General features: G+C 42.9%; 1 long non-coding RNA gene across 1 annotated transcript; it reads left to right on the top strand.

The window, feature by feature from the left end:
- Positions 1-2744: 2744 nt before the first annotated feature.
- Positions 2745-5587, top strand: LOC140714469 (uncharacterized). Its single transcript, XR_012095878.1, has 2 exons — positions 2745-3028; positions 5371-5587. It is a non-coding gene; the product is annotated as an uncharacterized lncRNA (long non-coding RNA).
- The last annotated feature ends 3952 nt before the right edge of the window (positions 5588-9539 follow it).

The raw sequence follows: 9539 nt of genomic DNA, 5'->3' as shown, positions 1-9539 counted from the left end.
GAAATGTAGTGGACAATGAAGAAGCTTATCTAGGATTACAACAGGATTTTGATAAATTGGAGAAATGGACCAAGGAATGGAAGATGGAATTTAACTTGGACAAATGCAAACGTTACTCTTTGGCCTGTACAACGACAGCAGGACTTACACAATAAATGGTTGAGCCCTGGATATTATTGTAGAACAGAGAGATATAGGGACACGGATACACAGTTCCCTAAAAGTAGCGGCAAGGATAACCAGTGTAGTAAAGACAACATTTGACTTATCACTTAGGACATCACACATTGGAGTTGGGACTTTATGTTGCAATTTTACAAGTCATTGGTGAGACCGCACTTGGAGTATTGAGCACAGTTAAATAAAGTCCCAACACTATAACCTTATAGAGGTATATAAACCACAAGGAGAATAAAGACAGTAGCTAGCCTTTTTGCTTGGGTAGGGCAGTGTTGTGATGGAAATAACTGGTTCTTTGAGTCTCAACAGTAGAGGCCTGGACACACACAGTTTTAATAATAAGGAATTTATTATTAAAGGGGAAGTCGGGTCAACACAAGCAACTACAATACACATGAAGCGGTGTGGGGACAGGGTACAGTTACACATACAAAGAACAAGGGAAAAGCACTACAACAGCTATCCCCCTTGACCTTGGATAGCTGTGGCTCCCTTACCAGGACAAATGATAGACCTTCCCAAACATAAATCAACACACTTACCTTCAATGAGGTGGTCTGTAAGAGAGAGCGAGCCAGGGCCAAGTCTCACCTTTTATAGCATGGGGCTGGGCGAGATAATCCAATTAAGGTGACCAATAATTTAGGTGTGCATTGATTAGTTGGGAGGGACCAAATGTTGATTGGCATGTGGTGTGTCCTCCGACCAGCCAGGTGGCAGTGCATCTGTCACGTGGCCGGTATCTCTGGATACAGGCAGTCTGAAACTAAAGGACATAAATTTAAGGTGAGCCAGGTTAAATGTAAAGGGGACCTGAGGGCAGATTTCTTCATACAGAAGGTAGTGAGTGTATGGAATGAGCTGCCAGAGGAAGCTGGATAATTATAATGTTTAAAACATAGAAAGGTTTCAGAGGGTTGGGGGCAAAGCTCTAGTAAATAGGATAAGCCTGCGTTTGACTGCTCTTCCTCCCCCTCTCACTAGTTGCTGTCAGAGGGAATTGCAGGAGCCTTGGCTTTCATGCTGCAAAGGTTGATTGGTGAGGCTGAGGACCCGTTTTGGGGTCTTACAGGTTCACGGTGCATGTATTTCTGGATTCTGGCTGCTTTTTTTTGCTGTTTTTGAGCCTTACTGCCCTATTGTCCTGTTTATTATTTATTGTAATGCCTGCACTGTTTTGTGCACTTTATGCAGTCCTGGGTAGGTCTGTAATCTAGTTAGTTGTTGTGTGTTTCTTTTTCTCTGTGTTGTTTTTTTACGTGGTTCAGTCTAGTTTTTGTACTGTGTCATGTAACACCATGGTCCTGAAAAAACGTTGTCACATTTTTACTGTGTACTGTACCAGCAGTTATGGTCGAAATGAGAATAAAAGTGACTTGACAGCTTGACTTGAGTTTGATTGGGCCAATCAACGCAGTCAGGGGCGCTTCAGCGAAGAATGGTTCGCCCTGAGGCCAGCAGTGGGCCAAGGAACTGAACTAAACTGAGTACTACCAGACTTCTGGTTTGATATTTGATATTCTAAGTGTTGTTCACTCACTTTTTGCCATTTGCGCAATTTGGTGCGATGGGTGTTTGACGTCGCTTGAATGGGTTGCGTGCTGTTTCTGTGTTTCGTGGCTGCCTGTGGGAGGGCAAACCTCAGAGTTGTATTCTGTAGACATACTTCGATAATAAATGTACTTTGAATCTTTGTATCTTTGAAGCTTGGATAGACATCCTGGTCAGCATAGACAAGTTGGGCCAAAGGGCCTTTTTCTTGCTGTATGTCTCCATAACTCTGTGACAATATGCTTCTGTGTAGCGTGTGATGCCCTCAATATACTAACTGTGACACACAAGTTCTAATTGTAATTGGTACACTTTCCCTGACGCATACACCTCACACCTCAGTAGAAGAGCTTTCCACTTCAGAAATGCTTCACTTAAACTGAATCACAGTTTCAAATCACAATCACAGCCAGTACAAATATGTTAACATGAACTCATGAGTAGCAAGGATAACCCTAGGATGTGCCTTTGCCTAGCAACCAGGTTCCAATCAGCTGAACTTCCAAAAGCCTCCTCCCTTGTTTTTGACTTGCAAGGATAACTAAAGTTGCAAAATTAACTTCCACATCCATGCTCAGACTCACTCCCATTGTTAATTAAAATGCCACTTTCCTGTTTCACTAACTCTATCCGCTGGAATTATTCAGTCAGAACTGGGCCAAGACAAACAATAAGTACTTCAGCTACAAGCGCAGGTCAGAGGCTGCGTATCCTGTAATGAGTGTATTAACTCACCAGTGATTTTCAAACCCATCTTCACAGGTCAGGTCAGGAATGTGACGGACTGCTCCTCCATTGCCAGAATGAGAGCATTTCCAACAGTAATTAAGATGACAAATACCAAGACAGAGCCTAGACGTTCACCCAATTCTCTAAAGCACACCATTCCTACAGCATGCACCAAATGCAATGATCAAGGGCACAGCCACATTTGGAATATTCAAAGTATATTTATTATCAAAGTATGTACACTATATACAACCTTGAAATTTGTCTCCTTACAGGCAACCACAAGAACAAAGAAACCCAATGAAACCCAGTAAAAAAGACCTGTGCAAAAAAAAGAACAAATATTCAAACAACAAGAAGTAAACAAATAACATTCAGAACTAAAGTTCATGAAAGTGAGTCCACAGCTACAAAGCCAGTTCATCACTGCAGCCGGTTCAGGAGCCTCTTAACTGCAGATCACACAGCCTCAGTTCAGCACCGGAACGAGTATACTTCGTGGAGCAGTGAGGGGAATATCAGCCTGACTCTCGCCTTCTGGCCCTACGCATAAATTGGCCAAACATCGGTCCGTACCTTATTTTTGAGTCTGGGTCCTACCATTTCTATTTGGCACTATGTCCGCTCCAGAATGTCAGCTCATTCCTTGCTCCCAGGCCCTGGCCCCACTGCCTTGATTCGGCCTGTGATTACAGTGATCATTGCCCGGAAAATGTGTGATTAATAGAGTAGTTGTGTGCATTTCTGATCTCCTACCTACAGGAAAGTCTTCAATAAGCCTGAGAGAGTGCAGAGAAAATTTACAAAAATGTTGCTGGGACTTGAGGACCTCAGTTATATGGAAAGGTTGAATAGGTTAGGACCCTATCCCCCTGGAGAGTAGGGGAATGAGGGGAGATCTTACAGTGGTATCCAAAATTATGAGGGATGTAGGTAGGATAAATACATGCAGGTTTTTGTCCATCAGGTTGGGTGAGACCGAAGATAAAGATAACATCAAAACATGCAGTGAAATATATCGATTGTGTTAATGACCAACAGTCAGAGATATCCTGGGGGCAGCCTGCAAATGTCGCCATACTTCCAGCGTCAACTTAGCACTTAGAGTGAAAGGTAAAATATTTAAGGGGAATCTGAGGAGAAACATCTTCACTTAGAGCAAGGGTTCCTAACCTTTTATTATGCCGTGGGCCTCTACCATTAACCGAGGGGTGCGTGGACCCCAGGTTGGGAACCCCTGACTAGGGAGTGTGGACGAGCTGCCAGCAGAAGTGGTAGATGCAGGTTCCATTGTAACGTCTAAGAGAAGTTTGGATCGGTACATGAATCGGAGAGGTATGAAGGGATATGGTTCAGGTGCAGCTAGGTGGGTCTAGGCAGAAGATTAGGTCAGCAACTTAGTAAGAAGTTTCCAAGATGAGAAAGATCCAGATAAAGGGACCTGACCCAGAATGCCGACTTTCCATTTTCTGCATTATGAGCTCTTTGGGCTTGTGCAGGGAGACGGAGAACATTAGGCTGCAAGGTTTTTGAAGAGAACCTGAATTGGTTGTTGTTTAATGATGTCAATGGTTTAGATTTCCTTGCGTTTATGTCGAGCGTCACTGTTTGTAATGATGTCTCCTGGTTCTTTCTGTTTAAACTTGTTAAATTGATTTTGATAGGCTCGGGGGTTCCATGTTACTTGTATTATTTAAGGGGTTACCCAGTTAGCGCTAGCCGTGCAGTCCTAGTTTTGAGAATGTTATGTCTCACCATGTCACTTGGCTGAGCCACCGATGTTCTTCTGGAATAATGAATAAACTTTGGTCGCCGTTTCTACATCGGAGTCTGGCTTTCCTCTGCACTTGGGCTCCGATATTGCCAGCACACATCGTAATATGCTGTCTGACCTGCTGAGTTCCTCCAGCAACCTGTTAGTTGATTTTCAAAACAATCTCAGAAGAAAAATAGATATCTGGACTATGAGCTTTTAACTCCACAGATAATCCAAAATACTGCAGTAGATCACATGGTCCAGCTGCTGTCTGTTTAGTACATACCCATGCAATTTGTATAATCAATGACATCAACTGGCAATTCTAAACTCACATCCATAGAGTGGTCCAGACTAGAAATGGTGCTGAATGTTACCAATGGATGTTGGATGCTGGATCCTGGATGGTGGATGATGAATAGTAAATGCTTAGTGTTGGATGTTGGATGTTGGGTGTTGGGTGCTGGTTGTTGGATGGTGGATGATGGATGATGGATGGTGATAGTGGATGTTGGATGTTGGATGATGGATGATGGATGCTGATAGTGGATGTTGGATGATAGATGCTGAATGCTGGATCCTGGATGGTGGATGTTGGGTGCTGGATGGTAGATGGTCGATGGTAGATGTTTGATGCTGGATGTTGGACGTTAGGTGCTGGACATTGGATTTTGGGTGCTGGATCCTGGATGGTGGATGGTAGATGGTAGATGCTGGATGTTGGATATTAGATGTTGAATGCTGGATGTTGGATGCTGGATGGTGGATTTTGGGTGTTTGATGTTGGATGTTGATGTTGGATGGTGGATGGTGGATGTTTGATGCTGAATGGTGGATGGTGGATGGTGGACAGTGGATGATAGATGCATCTATAGACAAATGTAGAAAGTTTCCTGCCACTTTTAATTAAGGGCATTAGAACACTACAGAGTGTTTTTAGAAAGAATTATGACAAAGTTACCAGGACAGGAGAGTTATGGTTATGATGAGATGTTTTTCTTGGTTGAAGTGGTTTTCAGTGTAAGAAGTATCAGAGTAGGAGAAGTTTTAATTGAATAAAATAACATTTTGTATAACTGTCGAATGTCAAATTTCAAATACATTTATTATCAGAATGTATAAATTATACAACCTTGAGATCTGTTTGCTCACAGGTAGCCACAAAGCAAGAGACCTGAAAGAACTTAATTAAAGAAAAAAGAGAATAAAAATAAAAATGAAAGAGCAACACTCAATGCACAAGAGGAAGAAAAAACTACATCAGGCAAACAATTGAAGCGAACAACAACACTCCAAACCAAAAATGAGTCCTCAGATCCCAGATCATTTTATGCATGAATGAATGATCTAATAAAGAAAGATTAATTTTTATATATTGTTTGAAGGCCTTTAATTTGAAGTCTACTCACTGTTGTGATGCAGGGAATGAGGCGCATTAGTTATAGAAGGAAGATAGCACAAGTGACATTACGACTAGTTGTCTGATGTCTGTTGATAATGTGAGGCCCAGAATAGGACAGACAGGAAGGACAAGACATCAAGCAATACTAAAGATACTGGAAATCTGACAAGAAAAGAATAGAAAAACTTGGGAATACACAGGAGGTCAGGCAGCATCTGTGGAGAGAGAAAAGAAAGTTAATGTTTTAGCTCAAAAGTCCCTTAGCAGAACTAGGAAAGATAAAAGTTAGCTTGAAGTTGTAGGGACTGTGGGGTAAAATTGGATAGGACAAGGGGAGTATCTCTAATAAAGTGACACCAAGTGGGTTAACATAGATGTCAGCAGAAGATACTTTGCCTATGTTTTGTTTTGCCATGGTGCCTGGGCAGAGAGGGCAATAACCAGGAGACCCAAGATCTAAAGTTATGAATGCAAGGATCAGAGAGAAGGTGAGGGAAACATTTTAGACTCAAATAGGTTCATGTTTGAAAGCCCACAACCCTCAAAACACTGAGTCATTGAAAATAAATTATCTACGAAGTAATGGACCAAGAGAAGGAAAGTCAAAGCTTTGGCAAATCAACCTGCTTCTGTGCCATAACGTTCAATGATCCTGTGACTGAGTAGAATGAAGTTTGTATTGCAGGCACATTTTTGTATCTACAAGCCAAGAGCAAACATCCAATCAAAAAAGAAGCGTGGACTTCTATACTTTTGATCTGTACTCAGTGTTGTGACGTTATGATGTAGAAAACACAGGACACAATTTTCATGAGAAAAGTCGCACAAAGAACATTCCAATAATTTACCTACTGTCTTGAGGCACAACATTGGCCAAAAGTATGGGAAACTGCTGTTTTTAAGTTCAAAGTAAAATTTATTATCAAAGTGCAAATATAAATCACCATATGCCACCTTGAGATTCATTTGCTTGCTGGCATTCACAGTACAGAGAAATGCCTGACAATGACCTGACAAACAACCACTGTGCAAAAGAAGACAAGCTGTGCAAATGAAAAGTACATACGTAACTAAATGAATAAGTAATAGTGGGAGCAGGAGTTGCAGAGTCCTTGAAAATGAACCCCCTAGGTTGAGGAATCCATTCAGCATTGAGGTGAGTGAAGTTATCTGCACTAGTTCAGGAGCATGGTGGTTGAAGGGCAGTAACTGTTCCTGCACCTGGTGGTGTAGTAATGAAAGAAAATTTGCTTTATTAGAGTCAAAGAGCACTACAGCACAGAAATAGGCCATTTGGCCCATCTAGTCCATGCTAAGCTGTTAACCTGCCTCGTAACATTGACCCACACTTGGACCATGGCCTTCTATACCCGTCCTATCCATGTGTTCATTCAAACTTCTGCATACAAAACAGTATTTATAAGGTGATTTTGTAATCACTTTCAGTTTTATGCAACACTGATCATAAGATAACCTTGTGCAAATATTGGCACCTGAATACATGGAAACATAGGAAATGGAAGTAGGAGTTGACTATTCAGCCCATCATCCCTGCTCTGCTATTCAATAAAATCAATGCTGCACTAGCCCCAAATCCCTTGACTCTTGTAGTATATAAAACAACCCTGTCTAGTTAAAAAATAACATAATACTGAACAAGAGGAATCTACTATACTGCAGTGACTTCAAAAGGAAACTGAATAAATATATGAAAACGATATCTGCAGGCAATGGGAAAATGGGACTGGTTGGAATGACTTCTGAAAGAGTTAGCAGAGGCCTGATCAACTGAATAGTTCTAATTCAAGTTTATGCTCAAAGTTTATTGTCATTCAACCATACACACGTATACAGCTAAATGAAACATTGTTCACCCGGGGTGAATACGAAAACCTCAGTACGTACAGTCACACACTGCACGTATAGATACAAAAGCACATATAACCACACGATAGGCTTCCCTTGTATTGTATGACCAAATAATTCTATGCAAATTAAGGTTTGCACAGTGCATTATAAATTGCTCCGTAGCAGCTCCAAAATTAGCTATGTTTTGTTGCTTTAAACAACACATTCCAACCAGCCTCCATCTCCCACATTTGCTGGCAATATTTAGCGTTCTGTGTTGAATGGAAAAAATTCTGCTCAGTCTGTGAAACACGATTAAGCTGCATTAAATGGTGTATTCATTTATACTTCCATTCCCAGGGTCTCCATATTACTACAAATCTCTAGCCTGGTGACAATCCTGAGATTGCATTGTTCTAAAGTGGCAAATGGCACTTCCTCAGTGCATTATTTGTTTTCCATCTGGTCAAGCGGTGTGTACGACCCTCACAGCTCACATTCAAGGGCTATCGAGTCCGTTCCCACGACCTTTGTCCTTCCTCTCACTCGCTGAGCATGAATCAGAGGCAAAGCTGCGAGGAAGGGCCTATTGTGAAGCACTGAGACGCCTAACTGAGCTAAAAAAGAGTGCGATACAAAACACGTCTTTAATCTCTGTATTTCCCATGGGATATCACACAGTCTCACGGGGTTCGTGCAAGTGTGTGAGAGACAAGATAGGACACAAGAGCCAGATGAATTATTCAGACAAGTATACAACAGGGGACTAGTATACATGGTTATTTGATGAATAGCATTAATTCAGTGGGCCGAAGGGCCTGTTTTCACATTGCATGACTGAAGCGTTGGTCCAAGAGCTATGTTTTAATTGTATTGTGTACCTCAGGGAGGCAGAGGTGAAAATAACTTAAACTACCTCAGGGTGTATGAGGTGGCCAGGGAGGGTTAACACCTCTGGCGAAAGGGCTTGTCGTGTCTATTCTGCAGCAGCTAACTAACCTTTGGTCCCCACCGGCCACTCAGCTCTCACCCGTGGCTCCGAATAGCAGTCTGCGTGCGACAGCGGCTACACGGCGGTAAGACATTTCGACAGATGAGCTAAACCAGGTGAGGTAGCCCGGGGGCCTCACACCCCCGGTGAGATGAGGACTTGCCAGTCTTAGCATGTGAAGTCAGACCAGGCAGCGGAGACCAACAGCGATATCCAACACCCAGGAAGGTGATCCTGCACAGAGAGCGAAGGGCATATCAAGATGCACGAGAGTCATGCTTATCCACTGCAAACAAGGAGGGCCCCAGGTGTGACAACTATTCCTACCACTGGTCCCGAACTTCCGAGATGGAGAGAGGGAAAATGCCCCGGCTTTTCCTCTTTAAAAACTCTCCTGCATGGGTTTCCTTTGTGCAGCTCAAACACTGCATGAGCCTGTCAACATCACATAAAATGGAGGACTGATCAATCAGTCACCTCCGAGGTACAGCAGCTACACGGGTGAACCTTCCAATGGACTTCCAGCAGCTACTTTACAGATGCCTGCACTCACTGAAATGGGAGTGGATGCAGTAGGATTGAGGAAGGGAATTTAAGAGCCAAAGGTCTAGGCAGCTGGAAGTGGACATGTTCCAGTCTGTCACAGGCACAGTTCTCCACACTATTGAAAGTATCTACAGGACATGCTCTCTCAAGGAGGCAGCCTAAGTCCATAAGCTACTGGAGCAGAATTAGGCCATTTGGCCCATCAATTCTGCTCCACCATTTCCTCATGGCTGATTCAATTTTCCTCTTAGCCCCAATCTCCTGCCATCTCCCCATTTCCTTTCATGTCCTGGCCAAACAAGAGTTTATCAACACACACAAAATGCTGGTAGAACACAGCAGGCTAGGCAGCATCTATAGGGAGAAGCGCTGTCGACGTTTCGGGCCGAGACCCTTCGTCAGGACTAACCGAAAGGAAAGATAGTAAGAGATTTGAAAGCAGTGGGGGGAGGGGGCAATGCGAAATGATAGGAGTAGACCGGAGGGGGTGGGATGAAGCTAAGAGCTGGAAAGGTGATTGGCGAAAGTGATACAGA

Source organism: Hemitrygon akajei, chromosome 21 (genome assembly GCF_048418815.1).
Source record: "Hemitrygon akajei chromosome 21, sHemAka1.3, whole genome shotgun sequence".
NCBI classification, from domain to species: domain Eukaryota; kingdom Metazoa; phylum Chordata; class Chondrichthyes; order Myliobatiformes; family Dasyatidae; genus Hemitrygon; species Hemitrygon akajei.
This window is presented reverse-complemented; position numbering and strand designations above follow the sequence as displayed.